The sequence below is a fragment of the Balaenoptera borealis genome (assembly GCF_965194805.1).
Source record: "Balaenoptera borealis genome assembly, chromosome: 17".
Taxonomy (NCBI): domain Eukaryota; kingdom Metazoa; phylum Chordata; class Mammalia; order Artiodactyla; family Balaenopteridae; genus Balaenoptera; species Balaenoptera borealis.
The window spans coordinates 66,372,723-66,391,202 of NC_138876.1; the positions used below are offsets into that span (position 1 = coordinate 66,372,723).

At 39.5% G+C, this 18,480-nt stretch overlaps 1 protein-coding gene and 1 long non-coding RNA gene across 2 annotated transcripts in view; both read right to left on the reverse strand.

The window, feature by feature from the left end:
* The window catches only part of KCNB2 (potassium voltage-gated channel subfamily B member 2), a 403,794-nt gene that overhangs the window by 246,055 nt on the left and 139,259 nt on the right, over window positions 1-18,480 (reverse strand). The window lies entirely within an intron of this gene.
* On the reverse strand, window positions 5,073-16,686 carry LOC309614840. The gene is made up of 2 exons (XR_014236418.1): window positions 11,484-16,686; window positions 5,073-10,820 (listed from the first exon to the last, which is right to left on the reverse strand). It is a non-coding gene; the product is annotated as an uncharacterized lncRNA (long non-coding RNA).

Genomic DNA, 18,480 nt, shown 5'->3' on the forward strand with positions numbered 1-18,480 from the left:
CTCAGAGGCAATGCTGCATTTCTCTTAACTGATGACCTCACTCTTCTCTCACCCAATCTGTCCACGGCCTCCCCAGCCAAGGAATATCTCTAAAATAATTTTTTTATGTAAATATCCTTCAATCTCTAGCCATTATTCACAGGATAAAGTACAAACTCACAAATACACCATAGAAAGCCCTTCATGATCCAGCTCCTCCCAACCTGTCCAACCCCATCTTTTGCTGCTTTCTAATGTGTGAATTTCCTCCTTCTCTCAAAGCTCTCCCCCTCTGTACTCCCCAGCACCCTGCCCATACCTCTAATAATATGGCCTCCCACTGGATGAGAAATGGCCTTCACGTGGCCCCCTCTGCAGCGGGCATCTGCTCTTTTTGCCTGTGCAGAGTCTGTTCTCTTCTTTTGGTAGCAGAACTTTGGGAGTTACTTGGGCTCCATCGGAAGGCCCGTCAATCCAGGTGCTCTGCCCTCCCTTCCCAAGGGGTGGGCTCCTGAGCTAAGCCAGGCCAATCAGAAGCTCTTCCCAGAATTTCCACTGGGTAGAATGACCCCAAATGGACAAGAGGTGGAGCTGATTCCCTTTGGCAGCAGTGCCTCGGTGACACAGTCATTAACTCTGCTCTCTAGATTCTAGGAGTTATCCTCATTCCAAGCTCCCCTAAAACTTAGTTCAGATTTTGATCTTTTAATTTTTTTAAGTTGCTTGCAAACATACCCTCTGCCGTCCCCCTACTCCACCAAACACACACACACACACACACACACACACACACACACACACGCACACACACCCTAAACGAAAAAGCTCTTGAAAAACAGATTTTATTGTTTTATTCTTCTTTCTATACTGGTCCGGCACAGTGCCTGGAAATCAATAAACATTTATGGAATTAATTAGTTAATGCTTGCATACATGAATAATGAAAACCCTTGAGAAGGAACAGGGGAAAAAACGTGTCAAAGCAATGGAAAGGTACTGACATTGTTCCATGGTGATAGTAGGGTACGTGAGCTACTGTGTCTCTTTACATCCCTAATATTTACTTCATATTTCCTGACATTATGAAGGAACGAATAAGAACTTTTTCATTACGTCAGGATAAATGCTGCTCACAAGGATCCAATGTATCATTTCATCAGTACTAGACCATGTGATTCTTTTGATTCTCTTTCTACTTAACATGTTATGGATACAAAATAAATATGGAAAAAGAATAACTTCTAGTATTTGGATGCACTCTTATCTCAATGATGGTATTTTCTTGAATTTGCCCAGGTGACAATTAGAATTCAGCTTGAGTGCCAATGATTGCTTGGATAGCTGTGTTGAGAAAGATTCTGAGGCTGAGTCAGATGACACGGTTTCTAGTTTCTGGGATTTACTAGAATTGACTTTATTTTTAATTTTTTATTTAGTTTTGGCTGTGTTGGGTCTTCATTGCTGAGCATGGGCTTTCTCTAGTTGCAGCGAGCGGAGGCCACTCTTCGTTGGGTGCGTGGGCCTCTCATTGTGGTGGCTTCACTTGCTGCGGAGCACGGGCTCTAGGTGTGTGGGCCACAGTAGTTGCAGCACGCGGGCTCAGTAGTTGTGGTGCACAGGCTTAGCTGCTCCACGGCATGTGGGATCTTCCCGGACCAGGGATCGAACCCGTGTCCCCTGCATTGGCAGGTGGATTCTTAACCACTGCGCCACCAGGGAAGTCCTAGAATTGACTTTAGAGATTACAGAAATTCTTGTGTGAACAGGATGATATTAATATTGTAAGGCACCTTCTTTATAATTCTAGTCAGCAGTATTCTGAAATTTCAGAGGGCACGGTACAATAATTATATGTATTACTACATAATATAAAATGTTACGTATATTTTATTGTATAAAATTTAGGAAAGTATACAATACTCTGTTGCCTTGATCTATAACCGCCCAGTAACCAGTAAGTCAGGCTGAGCTTTTTCAGGAGACTTTGTATGTAAGGTGAGGTAGCCACACTCCGGAGAACATTTATCATGGCCTGAACCCAACACAGTATATTTGAAAAGCTAAGCCTTAGTTATTTTCTAAAAAGGAAATATGTTTTGTATAAAAATCATATAATCAGACAGGTTAATATTAACACGTTATCTGAGGAAAACTAAATATACACATCTAGAAAGTAGGAAAATTGAAACCTTCTTGTTACAGCCTGTAAAGTCAAATGTCTTAGTTAAAAGAGCAGAACTAAAGGTTTTAAAATTTAATTCTTTTTTTTTTTAAAGATATTTTTGATGTGGACCATTTTTAAAGTCTTTATTGAATTTGTTACAATATTGCTTCTGTTTTATGTTTTGGTTTTTTGGCCCCAAGGCATGTGGGATCTTCCTGGACCAGGGATCGAACCCACACCCCCTGCATTGGAAGGTGAAGTCTTAACCGCCAGACCACCAGGGAAGTCCCCTAAAATTTAATTCTTAATCCCCAGATTCAGATAGTTTTCAAAAGAGCACTAATTGAAAGATCAGGGATCTTAAGTCACTACACTCTCATCTCAGTTTTCTCTTCAGTTAACAGGTCACCCTTCTTCGTGGAACAGGAATACTACTTTCCACTCTGCTGAGCCCTGCTGATGCTTCAGGAAAAGATGCACCTGCAAACATACTCGATTTACACAGGCAAGTAGCTGCCATCTGGGAAAGCCTCCATTCTCAGCAAGCTGATTATCTGACTTTCCAAAGTGCGGGTATGTGTGTCCTTTTAGACAGGCTGAGAATGAATGAATAGCAACAGGATAAGTGAGGGTGCAGTAGAATGAGCTGAAGGGAGACTTCACCTCCAGGGGCTGAATTCAGGCGCCCAAGACCCGCAGAAAAAGTGCAGAAGCACTGGATGCTTTTGGAAAGCAGAGATAAACAGGAGATCTCCCCGCCCCACTGAAGAGAGGGTAACAACCCCAGCAGAAGCAGATCTAAGGCCTGCAACCTGGACTTAACAGCCAAGCGTGCAAGCATTCTATTCAGCAAAGAGGCAGAGCAATGAGAGACCAAAGAACCACACTTCTACCCACTGTGCAAAGGAGACCATTGCCCTGGACTTTTTCATCAAGGCTGCGGCAGCACAGGACATAAACTGCCTGTGCTGTAACCAGAAAGGCAAAGGCTTGCGGAAAACTCAGCCTAACTGATCCGTATCTACATATATTCAGTCAGAGCATAGAGAAATTCATGAACTCCAGGGGACATATCCCTACAAGTAAATAAAAAAACATTTCACTTGGAAAGGGGATCCTCCTACACTGTTGGTGGGAATCTAAACTGGTGCAGCCACTATGGAAAACAGTATGGAGGTTCCTTAAAAATCTAAAAATAGAGCTACCATATCATCCAGGATCCCACTCCTGGGCATATATCTGGAAAAGACAAAAACTCTAATTTGAAAAGACACATGCACCCCAAAGTTCATAGCAGCACTATTTACAGTTGCCAAGACATGGAAGAAACCTAAGTGTCCATCGACAGAGGAATGGATAAAGAAGATGTGGTACATATATACAATGGAATATTACTCAGCCATAAATACGGAATGAAATCTTGACATTTGCAACAACATGGATGGACCTAGAGATTATCATACTAAGTGAAGTAAGTCAGACAGAGAAAGACAAATATCATATGATATCACTTGTATGTGGAATCTAAAAAAATGATAGAAATGAACTTATTTACAAAACAGAAACAGACTCACAGACATAGAAAACAAACTTATGGTTGCCAAAGGGGAAAAGGGGGGGAGGGATAAATTAGGAGTTTGAGTTTAGCAGATACACACTGCCATATATAAAATAAATAAACCACAAGGACCTACTGTATAACACAGGGAACTACATTCAATATCTTGTAATAACCCATAATGGAAAAGAATCTGAAAAAGAATATATATATATAGTATATTTATAAAACTGAATCACTTTGCTCTACAGCTGAAATAACATTGTAAATCAACTATACTTCAATTAAAAAAAAATCCATTTCACTTGGGATTAGAGCATGGGAAAAGCAGACCTATCTTTCGGCAGCCATCAGTTCCTTCATCCAGTAATGCTGCAATCCATATGGAAGAGTGAAATACCACTCGAAGGCACTGCGTTCCTGTCTGGAACTCCTGTTTAAAGGACACAGCTCTCCTTCAGAATCAAAGATGGCATTCTTCATTGGGAAAAGAAGTCTCATTTATGAAAGCCTGCAGCCTATGTGGGCCTTTCTCCCAACATCTACTGCCACAGAGTACCATATCTGAGATGTAGGTTACTCTGAAATTATTAGTCAATATCTATACAGCTGGTCTGGGGGATAAACAAAACAAAACAAGACAGTTATGAAAGGCAGCAGGATGTCATCCCAAGAACAAGCAAGTAGAGTGCGGGGACAGGGGCCCAACCTGGCTTGTCCACCAAGCAGCTGTATGTCCTTGAGCAAATCAGCTGTCTGGACTGGGTCTCCCTTTACTCAGCCAAAGAATGAGGGGGTTGAATCAGATGATCCCCTCCAGCTAGAAAATTTAGTGAAAGAAATATTTTTTTTTTCCTTTACAAACAGCCACATGAGAGGGTCTATGAAATTCCATTACCCCTCAGAAAGTACAATTGGCAGCTATGGGTTGAGAGCCCCTTAGTGAAAGTATTAATAACATCCTACTTCAGTACTTGATAAACAAAGAGTGAAAATATATTACGCTGCCCCAATAATAAGTTCATCACTGGAACTTGGCATTGGCGTAACAAAAAAGCTCTTCTAATATTTCTCGTGGAACGTTACTTGCAAGTTCAACATCACCCACTATATCTCATCCTCCCCAAACCAAACTCACTCCATTTCCTGATTTCTCATTCTCTGTCATCTAACCATTTTGAGAGCTGACTTATTTTTTGCATCACCCTTCATATAAAACCAGTTATCAGTTCTTCTCCACCTTTGCCACATCTGCTCCTTTCTTTCTTTTGGCTCCCAGTCTGGAGGCTGTTCCAGGAGAGCAGAGGGGGTACAAGAACGAGCAGAAATGGGTGCTTATAATTAATCTTCACAATCTGCCTTTTTTTAAAAAAAAAATTATTTTATTCAAGTATAGTTGATTTACAATGTTGTGTTAATTTCTGCTGTACAACAAAGTGATTCAGTTATACATACACACACACACACATATATATATATACACACACACACATACATACATTCTCTTTCATATTCTTTTCCATTATGGTTGATCCCAGGATATTGACTATAGTTCCCTGTGCTATACAGTAGGACCTTGTTGTTCACAAACTGCCCTTTGAGGCAAGCTCTATAATGCGGGGCGAGTGAAGCTCAGAGAAGTTTCGGTTTGTGCAGCAAGCCCCATCCAGCACACAGTAGCTAAGCCAGAGTTCAAACCCAGGCACTAGGCTCCAGCCCCCAGCTACCCCACTCTGCCTCTAGCACTTCTGAGGGCCCAGCATGACACTCTGCTAAACGTTGTATTTATCTCATTAGTCATCAGTAATGATCTCGTGAGCTTGGTCACGTGCTCACGTTATACATGAGGTCTCACAGCTAGGAAGCAGCTCCAAAATCCACAGCCTCTTCTACCCCGTAATGCCTCCGTGCCTCACACCTGGACTGTGGGAGAGACTTAGCCCTGCTTCACTGGCTGTTCCACTCCACAGTGTCCAGGACAGCATAACCAAGTTCACTTTCATGTCACTTCCTGGATCAAGAGCTTCCAAAAGCCCCCGCCGCCCCGCCCTCTTGGCTACGTAATTACTTTTACCTAATAAATTCCAATTTCCATGGCTCTGGCAGTCAAGGCCACGTGAGAAGGTAAGATGTGGCCCTCCTCCGTTGTCTGACCTCTCTTATCTTTCTGACTTCACCTTCCATGGCCCCCTTACCCTGAGGTTCTCCACCCCCTAACCCATCCTGTTTATTCCTCCACACCTTTACTCATGCCACGGCCCTCTGTCTGTAAGCTCTTCTAGGTGTCCTCTAAGGCTTCATTCCCTGGAATACAGGCCAGGGTAAACCGCTAAATGTCTTAGAGCTGAAACTGTGTTATAGTGCTCTGGAAATTCAGGTAATGAAAACCTTATTAAGCATTCGATATTATTAAACTAAGTTTTGTGCTAAGGAAGGAGTGATACCATAGTGAAACTTGGGTATAATTTGAGCTTTCAGGATGTTAGTTGCATTATTGATCTTGACTTAATAGAACAGGACGAATAAAACAGGACCCATTACACAGTGATGCATCATTCCATTAGAGATGAGGATTGGATCAGACAGGAAGTTATCAGCTACCAAAAGCAGCCATACGATCAGAGAGCAGCCTTCCTAGGCAGTTGGGTTGGTTCAATAGCTGCCAAAGTTACGTCTCACAAGGATGGTCAATTCCGCTGTTCACCAGAGATGGTGTAGTAAGTCCCAGATCAGGGATTTCAACTGATGCCAGGTCCCAGGGAATAATACTCAAAGCCACAGGATAAACATGGTTCATCTTTGATTTACTTTTGAGGATTCGGAGAAAAATGTAAATAATTGAACTGAAAATACTCCATATTTTATGTCAAAACAAAAACTCCATGGGCTTATTATAGAGTAGAATGGAAAATTCCATAATTTTTTATAATAAAACATGAACTACTTTTGAGTTTGCTGTTGACTCCTTTGGCTTACACAGAGAGACTCCTGGGAGCGTATGTTGCTATCCTCTGATATTAGAAGTATTTCAATGGAAAAGCTTGAGAAATACTGATGTCATGTGCTATGTATTGTGGACCAAGACCAGTGAAATCTAATTATCATGTGATGAAAGGCTCTTGCCAGACATGAAGGGCATATCCTATTAATACATATGAAAAGAAAAATGTTTAGAATTGTTTTTATGTGAGTCTGTGTACAAATAAGAGCACTGTCCATGCTATTCCATAAAAGTTGGATGTTGCTTTTACTGCTTTAGCTTATTTAACTGAGGTTTCACAATGTACCTTGGATCTTCTAAAACATGATTTAGTTATCATATTTTGGAAGATGTGTTATCTAAATCCCTTTAAAACAAATCTGTCATGGAACAAGATTATAGCAGAATCAATTTGGGTCAGGATTATAGCTCAGGATTAAAAATCTAAAGCCAAAAAACTAACTATACACTTAGCCATTCAAAACCATTTATCATGTGATGGGCACTCATCTAGACATCAAGAAAATATAGATAAAGAGAGAAACATTCCTCAAAGGGCATCACCATCTAGAATCCACACAGGGACACATGGCAGGATCCTAGGTGGATATATCAGAGCACTGAGTGAAGTACAGAAATACCAGGCTATACTCGGCAGTGTAACCTTATCAGGCTAACCCTGGACCATTCAGTAATTCATTCAATATACATTTGTGTGTCAGGATCTGTTAAATGGTCCATGATACAAAATAAAGTCCTTGACTTCATAAAGTTTTTAGTGTTCTTTTAAAAATAAAGTAAGATGGATAGAGAGTGATGACAAGGGTTCGGTCAGGGAAGATCTCCAGTCAGATGACATTTTTGCACTTGAAGGGAATGAGGAAGAAAGCCATGAGACCAGCCAGCAGAGCCATCAAAGGCAGAGGGAAGTGTAAGGGCTTCAGGCAGGATCATGCTTGGCATGCTTGGGAAAACAAAACAAAACAAAACAAAACAAAACAAAAAGCAAGGCTGGGGAAGCTGGAACAGAGTTTGTGAAGAGCAAATCACACGGAGTCTATAGGTCATGATCAGGACTTTGCATGGAACCAAGATGGAGACCACTGGAGATGGTGACATTACCTAGGTTTTGTTTTGAAAGGATCATCCAGACAACTATGTGGAGGGTGGATTACAGGGCAATTATTAACATTGTATGTCTTCAACTAGAAGACTTGCAAATGAATGAGGTGAGAGATGACGGTAGCTTGCACGGGCAGTGGAGATGGTGAAAAGTGGTTGAATTCTGGCTGTTACAAAGGTAAAGCCAACAGGATCTTCTGGTATAATGGATATGGGGGCTAAGAAGAAAGAGGAGTTAAGGATGCTTCCAAAATGTTTAGTTCACACATCAAGAAGAATGGAGCTGTTGGTTGTAAGATTGGAGAAGAACAGCTTTGAAGGAGGCAGGTTTACTTTGAGATGCTTATTAGAGATGCCTGAAGACAAACTTAAAAGTCGCAGCATAGCGATATTTTATGTAAAGACAGGGGTTCCAAATGAGATCATCTAAGAATGAATGTAGATTCAGAGCATCTTAATAGGTCTGGGGACTGAGATCTGAAGTACTCTCCTGTTTGTCTGTTTTTACAACAGCTTTACTGAGATATAATTGCAACAAATGTTTAAGGGCAGCAAAATGGGATGAAGCAGCAAGGAAGACTGAGAAAGAGTGGCCAGTGAATTTGGAAAAGAAGAAAAAGAGATTGGTGACCTGGAGGCCAAGTGAATGCTGCCAATGGATGAGGTAAAATATATATACTGAGATACGTGCACTGAACTTGGCAAGGCAAGCAGTCAAGAGCAGTTTTGATAAGAGCCTGAATGGAGTTAGTTTCAAGGAGAATGGAGGAGGAGAGGGAGAGAAAGGGAGGATAAACAATTTCTTCAATGATTTTTCTGTAAGAGGGTGCAAAGAAACAGGGCCATAGCTGGAAGAGGCTTACGGTAGGTTTGTGTGTTGATGGGAATGGTCCACACGGAGGGGAAGATTTCTTAGTGCTGGGGAGAACAATGGCTTGGTAAGAAGGGGGCCGGGATCCGTATCAGCTTCCTGGGGCTGCCAAATAGTAACACAAACTGGGTGGCTTAAACAACGGTTATTTATTATCTCATGGTTCCCAAGGCGAGAGGTCCAAGATTAAGATGCTGGCAGGAGCTAGCACCCTCTGCTCGCTAGGGAGGGTCTGGTCCAGGCCTCTCTTCTAGCTTTTGCTAGTTCCTTGGCTGATGGCAGCTCAAGTCCAATCTTCACAGTACATTCTGCCTGTGTGTCTGTGTCCAAATTTTCCCTTTTTATCAGGACACCAGTCATATTAGATTAAGGGACTATCCTTATCCAGCATGGCCTCATCTTAACTAATTACATCCGCCAACGACTGACCCTATTTCCAAATGAGGGCACATTCTGAATAGTAGGGTTAGGATTCCAATGTATCAATTTTGGAAGGACACAAGTCAACCCATAACAGGACCCAATGCAAAGTGGAAAGGCTGGTGTTTGTAAGAGGAAAAAAGCAGAGAACGTAGGTGGATTCAGATACAGACGGAGGATTAGCTGTGGTGGTGAAGTCTGTGGAAGTTCTCTTCTGTTTGATTCTCTTTTCGCAGTGAAATAAAAGGCAATGTCAACATCTTAAGATTCATCCCTGCTTGCCCAACTAACCTAAACCTCTGCTGAATACTGCCCAATCCAATTATAAGTGAGTTCTACTACATTTAAATGCGAATTCCATTATCCAAAAAAAAAAAAACCAAAAAAAACCCCCAAAAAACTACACAATTCAACAAAGCTCTAACTGGAATTATGATTTTAGGAATTAAGGAATTATGATCTAGTGTAAATATGAAAAGGTTTCGAATACTACCTAGAATGGATGTGTAAACATTAGATAACAGAGCAACAATATAGGAAGCAGAAAAAACAGATCAGACACAGAAACCCTTCTCAAGCCATGAAAAAATATGGTGGAGTCTTCCCAGGATGTGAGGGGAGAGAAGAAATATTAATGTGGATTTTAAAAATCCTAGAACAGAGGTACAACAATTTTATTATCCATGGGATTTGAGGTGAATGCTCATTGCTCACTGGCCTCAATACGTTTATGATTTAAATGAACCATTTTCAAGTCTTTTATGCTTGGCAATTACTGCACTTGATTTTGCAGTGGAGACTTTGGCAAAAGAAATTCTGCCATTTCCTCACAATTTTCACCTCTAAATCTAAAGACTTTCCATGCATATGTGAAAACTAGGTCGGGGAGGTGAAGGACATAGACAATGTGAACAAAAACAGTGCAACCAGTTTGGAATGTTTATTGCTGTGTTGTTGAAAACATCCCTGTTCTAAATGAATGCTTCCAATGTTACACTTTTCTGAGGCTTAATTCTTTTCCAATGCACTCACATAATTGCTACTAGAATTTTTGTCTGTTTTGAGTGTGTAATGAGGGACAATGGAGTTCTTATACCAGATAGAATGATCTCATTCCATAAATAAAAATAAGACTGTAGATTGCCTTATTTCTGCAATGAGGCTCCCATTAATGTCAGTGAAAATAGTGGGAGTGGACCAATGGTAATATATGGCCTGCAAATACCTAGAACTCTAGACAAAGCAAAATGGAAAGCATCTGTTATACTGCCAGCCTGTTCATACCCAGGGGAATGGCACAGAATGTTTTTTCTTGTTGCATATTTTGTTCAATTTTCCTCAATATTGCTTTGAAATAAATTGAGCAAAGATTGTGCTCATTGCTTCCATCAGAAAACCCATAAACATAAAAACTTTGATTAAAAAAACTCTTGGCAAGAATACTTACATACTTTTTATTAAGTTTTTCCCCAATGTTCCTACAGATACTATCTTGCTTTGTGATAAAAACAATCCTTTTTTATTTCATATTGTTCTCTTCCAAAATCTGCTGACCGGTATTACAGCCTCATTAGTCATTTCTACATTTAGTTGTATGTAAGCAAAGGGAATGACTAAAAGAACAAATAGTAGTCAACCCCTCTAGCAAAGTGAAACCACAGCAGTTACCTTTGGGTTGTTTTAGGAGCATGTTTGATTTCTCATACCCATATAATACCATCCTTTCCTTTTTTTTTTTTTTTTTTAAACATCTTTATTGAAGTATAATTGCCTTACAATGGTGTGTTAGCTTCTGCTTTAAAACGAAGTGAATCAGTTATACATATACAATATGTTCCCATTTCTCTTCCCTCTTGCATCTCCCTCCCTCCCACCCTCCCTATCCCACCCCTCTAGGTGGTCACAAAGCACCGAGCTGATCTCCCTGTGCTATGCGACTGCTTCCCACTAGCTATCTATTTTACATTTGGTAGTGTATATATGTCCATGACACTCTCTCACCCTGTCACATCTCACCCCTCCCCCTCCCCATATCCTCAAGTCCATTCTCTAGTAGGTCTGTGTCTTTATTCCCGTCTTGCCACTAGGTTCTTCATGGCCGTTTTTTTTTTTTTTTTTTCCCCTTAGATTCCGTATATATGTGTTAGCATACTGTATTTGTTTTTCTCTTTCTGACTTACTTCACTCTGTATCACAGACTCTAACTCCATCCACCTCATTACAAATACCTCCATTTCATTTCTTTTTATGGCTGAGTAATATTCCATTGTATATATATGCCACATCTTCTTTATCCATTCATCTGTCGATGGACATTTAGGTTGCTTCCATGTCCTGGCTATTGTAAATAGAGCTGCAATGAACATTTTGGTACATGACTCTTTTTGACCTATTTATAGAAGGGAAAAATCCTTTTTTATTTGATGTGACTTTATCCAACACCCTACAATAGCAACAAATAAACTTTTCTAACAATTCTTTCAACTATTCAATCTGATAGCCTTTGTGCTACCAGCACAGTTTCATAGTTACATCCTTGTAGTTTTCAACCTACAAATATCCTTCTCTATGAGTCAGAAGTTAGTTTTAAAATTTTTTCATTCAAAACATGAATTAAATACTTAATATGTGCCAAACACTAGGGCTAAAAGACAAATGGCATATCTTCTATCACCAGTAATTTAAGCAAATGACTTCACATTGACTTTATTAATAAAGAGAATTACAATCTTTACCATGATGGTATTTGTAAAGCTTCTTTTCATTTATACTGAACTCTTCTTTGATAAGTTAATGGGGCTGATGAATGAAAAGTACTATATTTGTAAAGTATTATTGTACATTACCTCCTCAAGAGAGTAAAGTTGCAAATGGGAAATAATTAGATTCAAAATGCCATTATACCCTGCCAAAACCTAAGTAGACCTTGATATGTCCTTGACCTTTGATGAAACCTAGAACTTAAAATGTTGTTAACATAAGTGGTGTTTAGCAAACCAACTGAAGGAAAATCAGAAGGCTTAGTAAAAAACAATGACACTTTTGCTATCTAAGATGTTTAATTCTTTAAAACAACCTATCAAGGTAGATATTATCATCACCATTTACAGAAAAAAAATTAAGGGTAAAAAAAGGTTAATTAACTTGCCCCACAGCTATACGAGATGTGCTTGGGATCTGGACTCATGCATCTGACTTTATAGCCTATGACCTTATCATTATGCTATCACATCATGCTAGTTCTTTCTGTAGAGATGGGTAATCAAGAGGCTGAGGGATAATGTCCACAGAATGACCAGGGAATGATGCACTTAGGCTACTAGTAATAGTTTTTTTTCCTCTTTCATATTTTTATTGTGATGGAACATACCCAACATATAATTTATACTCTTTTAACCATTTTTAGGTGTACGGTTCTGTGGCATTAAGTACATTCCCTTGGTTGTTCAACCATCACCACCATCCATCTGCAGAACTTTTTCATCATCCCAAACTGAAACTCTGTACCCACTAAATAGTAACTCCTCATTCTTCCCTCCCTCAAGCCTCTGGTAGCCACTACTCTATTTTTTTGTCTATCTGAATTTGACTATTCTAAGTACCTCATCTGAGTGGAATCATGCAATATTTGTCCTTCTGTGTCTGGCTTCTTTCACTTTGCATAATGTTTTCAAAGTTCACCCATGTTGTAGCATGCATCAGAATTTCCTGACTTTTTAAAGGTGAATAATATTCTATTATATGTATATACCACCTTTTGTTTATCCATTCGTCAATGGACATTTGGATTATTTTCACCAAAAGGATATGAATAATGCTATTGCGAACAATGCTGCTACGAACATTGGCATACAAATATATGTTTGAGTCCCTGCTTGCAATTCTTTTGCGTATATACCCAGAGGTGGAATTGCTGGGTCATATGGTAGTTCTATGTTTAACTTTTTGGGGAACTGCCATACTGTTTCCCCCAGAAGCTGTACCTCTGTGGTGTCTACATTCCCACCAATAGTGTACATGTCTCCACTTCATTGTCAACGCTTGTTATTTTCTATATTGTTTTCACTTTTAAATGAATTACTTTATTACAGACATGATAATAAAATAACAGAAAGCCAAAGCAAAAACTGCTCACAATCCCACCCTGAAATCAAATCAATGAAAAACATGCATGATATCCATCAAATATAAAATTCATGGAAGTTACTAAGTAACGTGATGTTACTAAGAAAACCAAGCATGTACATGAACGTGGAATGGCAGATGACATTGACTCATCAAAGAGGGTCTCAGGCTCAGGCTCAACCATTCTAACTTCCACCAAGCTTTCAGTGACTTCTCAAGATGATTTGGCTTAGATATTATAGAGGAGGGAGACCTAAAGCTCAGCCAAACCCCACCTATTCTCATTCTTCTCCTCTCTGGGTGCCAGACTATCCCTATGAAACATTTGCAGGTCTCTGTGGCAGGCAGATCTTCTGCTACATTGTGAGATGGCCCCTTGAGGTTGATGGCAGGGAATGAATCCAGTCTGTGCATTTGCCACTGAGCAAATGGTGATTCAGCTGTGGTTGTCTGTACATGTGTATGCTTCTGCATTTCAAGGATTTCTTCCTTCCCTAACCAACCTGCTAAAATGCAACATTTAAACCAGCCTCGCATGCATTATTGCCAGGCTGGGGCCTAATCATGTCAAATGAAGGCTGCCAGCTTCCCCTGCCAGAAGAAGAGGCACTGGGAAAACTGGAAATGGGACAAGAGTCTGGTACACTCTCTACTCTGTCATGGATGGCCTTCAGCAGTAAACCAGTCAACGGAGTCAAAAGAACATGGCTTCCTGTTAACACAGAGCAATACCAAATCCCCCAGACATTACTGATTCATGCCCTGTGCCAGTCCCTGTCAAGCACAGTATTTTTTTTTTGCTAATGCTACTAATTTTTAAATTGGAATGTATGTATGATAAGAGTTATAAGAATGTGAAGAATTTTTTTTAATGGAAAAGATTTTAATGTATTGGTAAATAATATTAAAACATAGGTAGAAGCCTTAAATCACAAACCAAAGACATGTTGGGTTTAAAACAACACAGCAGTCAATGAAAAGTCTGCGTTATCCTATATATGCTGGGGATAAATGCCCAAGAGTTCAACTGCTGGATTGTATAGTAACTGCACATTTAGTTATGTAAGAAACTGCCAAATGGCTTTCCAAAGGGGCTGAAATGTATGAGGGATCTGGTTTTTCCACTGCCTCATCAGAATTTGGTGTTTTTAACTTTAGCCATTCTAGATAGGTGTGTAGTGATATCTCACTGTGGTTTTAATTTGCATTTGCCTAATGGTTAGTGATGCTGAACCTCTTTTCATGTGCTTATTTGCCATCCTTATATCCTTTTAGGTGAGATTTCTGTTCACGTCTTTGTCCATTTTCTAACTGGGTTGTTTGTTATTTTACTGTTGAGTTTCCAAAATTCTTTTTATATTCGAGATACTATTCCTTTGTGGATATATGGTTTGCAAATACGTTCTCCCTGTCTATAGCTTGTCTTCTCATCCTTTTAACAAGGTCTTTCGCAGAGCAAAATTTTTAATTTTGTGTGGTCCAATTTATCAGTGTTTCCCTTTACGGATCTTGCTTTTGGTGCCAAGTTTAAGAACTCTTTGTCTAGTCCTAAACCCTGAAACATTTCTATTTTTCTATAAACGTTTTATAATTCTACATTTAAGTATGTGATCCATCTTGAATTAATTTTGCTTAAGGTGTGAGGTTTAAGTCGAGGTTCATTTTTTTTTTTTTTTTTTTTTTGCCTATGGATGTCCAATTTTCCAGCATCATTTGTTAAAAAGGCTCTCCTTCCTCCATTGAATTGTTTTTGCATCTTTGTCAAAAATCAGTTGAACATACTTATGTGGGTCTACTTGTGGGTTCTCTTCTGTTCCACAGATCTATGTGTCTATTCCTCTACCAAGGCCACACGGTATTGATTATTGTAATTATATAATAAGCCTAAGAATGTGAAGAATTCTTAATGGTCATGAGATCCCCACTGTAACCCGGAGCCAGGAGATTTGCACTTGACATTGAGATTTACACTCCTAAAGTACCTGTGCATTGAGCCAGAAACCTTTTCAATAAACAGAAGACTCTGGAGACCTTGGAAACAACTGTCATTAAATAAATTTAAAAAAAGAACAAATGACAACATAAACTGATCTTCCACTAGGACAAAAAATAAAACGATCTTATATGATCACAACTGCCCAAAGCCTTATGATACCCATAAAATTGTCTCTCAAGGAGCAATGTGCCATTGTCAAATTTTATTAAACCACCAATGACTCAGGATGTGTTTGCATGTTGATAATTGCTGGTGTGGAGAAACAGTCTATGTTAATTTGCTGCCACTGTAGTGGAAATGGCTATGCTAATGAGTTTGAAGAAAATGAGTTAGTTGAGTATTATCTCTTTTATGGTTCTAAATAGAGAGATTCCATTATTTTTCTAAATCATTTAACTCAATTAAAAGCAATAATTTTGCAGCGAAATAAACTTTCCCGAATACCTGTAAGTTTGCAATGATCCAGCTGCTCTTAGATATGTAAGCAAACAGGAAACCACTAGTGGACCACTTGTCACTTTCTTGCTAGTGCTTGTGTAAGACTGAGGACTCCCCTTGCTTTCACTGTATCAGTTATCTATTGCCCCACTAATGCTACAAAACAACAATTGCGTGTCAGTGGAATGGAAAAACTATTTATTTAGCCAGTGAGTCTGCAGGGACTGGTTCTGGCCAGGGCTTAGCTGATGGGAACTGGGCTTCCTGACGTGTCTAGGTGTCAGCTGATTGTTGGCTCATCCTGGACAGCCACACTCAAGAGACTTGGGGAACATGGCCCTGTGTGATCCTCCAGCAAGCTAGTCCAGGTGTATTCTTGTGATCATGGCAACAAAGTGAGAGAGGAGACAGAGACAAGCCAGTGTGTTTTCAAGCTTCTGCCTGTGATACAACTGTTAACATGACATCGGCTAAGGCAAGTCCACGTGGCTAAATTCAGAATCAAGAGGCAGTGAAATGTACTCTACCTTTCGAAGATAGGAACTGCAAGGTGATAGTGACCAAGAATCTGTGTACAGAGAGGAATGAAAGATGGTGCCATTAATGCTAACAGCCCACCAGACTCATCTTCATAGGCTGTGATGGAATTTTTCTTATTACAGTTTCTGGGACAGGACCCCCTTTTTCCTTTGGCCCAATCGCAAGTCTCATAACAAGTATCTTGCCAATCCGTAAGCACTCCAGAACAGTAAGAACCCAATCCAGTGCCTAACGCAGAGTAGCTGTTCACTAATCCTGGATGAATGAATTAATGAAGAATGAAAGATTCTGCAGGCTGTAGTGTTCAACATATTGGCTTGTAACAGTATCAGTTAGCATAAGAAGAGTCTTCTGTGATTTTCTACATCTGTACTTATTTTTCTCCATTGAGATGACTGCATCCAATGTATCCAACAAATATGAAATGTGCATCTCTTTTGTGCAAAATTCTACCATAAGAACATAGGAATGTGAGTGATACCACTCTAGTGAAAAATCAGTGGGCGAGATGAAAAATCAATCTCCGTCCCTGCTTAGAATTCTGCAGGATGCATAAAATATCTTTCAAATAAGAATGATCTATAAGATTTCATTCAGCTCTGAAATTCCACAATTTTATTATTTTAGGTACAAAATAATGGAAGGCAGAATATAAGTACCCAGAATAACAGATGAATGTAAGAGAAAGAGAGGTCACACACATTTGTGGTTGCAGAATAAAGTCTTCATGGGAAAAGTAACATTTAAGGGCTTGCAGGACTTTAAAAATCGATGGGGACAGTGAAGGAGCAGAGTTAGGTGAGGCTGGGCATACTTAGGGCCAGGGAGTGATTCAATTTTTCTGGAACAAAGGGTTAACATGGACAACTGGTGGGAGATAAACCCAGAAAGACAGGTTAGAGCTACACTGTCTATGGCCTTGAATAGCAAGCTGAAGAGTTTGCACTTATTTCTGCAGATTTAGTCTTTCTAAAGCATTCCTCCACGCTTTAGGAAGACTTTATGTAGGGAGAGGGGGTGGGCACATAAGTCTGTCGGCTACTTAACTTGTCTAGGTGAGAAATAGTGAGTATCTAAAATAGGAAGATTGAGAGTAAAGATGCTCTGAGAGAGGGCTGTGGGTAAGAGAGGAAAAGCCCAGCATCTTGCCCATTACATCTCTCTCTCTTTTTTTTTTTAACAGGAAGCCAGTCAAATTATATGCCAAGTTTATATATTCTACAGTAAATGCTAGTCCTCAAAATTTCCCCCAAACTTTCTATTGAAATGAATTTACTCCAAATCCAGGCTTTACCAAAGACAGAGATCCTTGCCATAGTAATTAACCTTGACAGCCTCACTTACAATCATGAGAAGCTCAAATTGACTTATCACTAAGAGCACTGACCACCCATTAGAAGCACTTCACTGGTCATTCACCTTTCAGCGGGCTGAACTGTCTTCCCAGCTGGTTGAGCACAATCTAATCTCTTGATAACTGAATGAAGTCTTCTAGACCATCAGCAAAGGAAGACAGAATCTAGGCTTTCAGTGCTGTAAGCAGCTTAGAGATCATTGTGTTCAATCTTATGAATGAGGAAACCAGGTCAAGTGATCCAGCTAATCAGTGGTGGCACTGAGCCCAACTCTCCTCATCAAGCTCAGCTGATGCTCTTTGTATGATACTATTAGCATGCAGGCACATTCATGTCGGTTCACATGCTTAAGTCAATATTCTCAACCATGTGATCTTCAATTAGACTATATCTGAGACACAGAACAGCAGGTAGTATGGTAAGGCTGGTATGGGGTAGATCTAGGTGATCAGAAGAGGAAGCTGTAAATATTGGCTGGCCCCTAATTCTCCAGGACCCAGAATGACAAGCCATGGGACTTGACATCCTTTGAAACAGAAAATGTGAAATCATGAAATAATGGAAGGTTTTTTACAGCTGTGTTTTATTTTAAAGTACTATATTATCTTAAATTCTATTCAAAATTTGAAGGAAGTACGTGTCACATAACTAGGAAAGAATAAATTTTCTGAAAACTGCCACAGATTTTTTTCAAAACTTCAAAACTGAGAGAAGTTTCTGTTTATTATAGTGACATTTCCAAAATTATACACGTCGCTGTGAATCAGAGTCTTTTGGATATATTTATCTCTTTCCTCTCTGTGTCAGATTTCCTTGAACTGAGAAAGTTATCTTTTTATTCAGTTATTTCTGTAACCATTATTAGTTAAATATTTTAGTGAAATTCAAAAGAAAATGTTATACATACTCTAAAATCTTACTAAGCTATGACA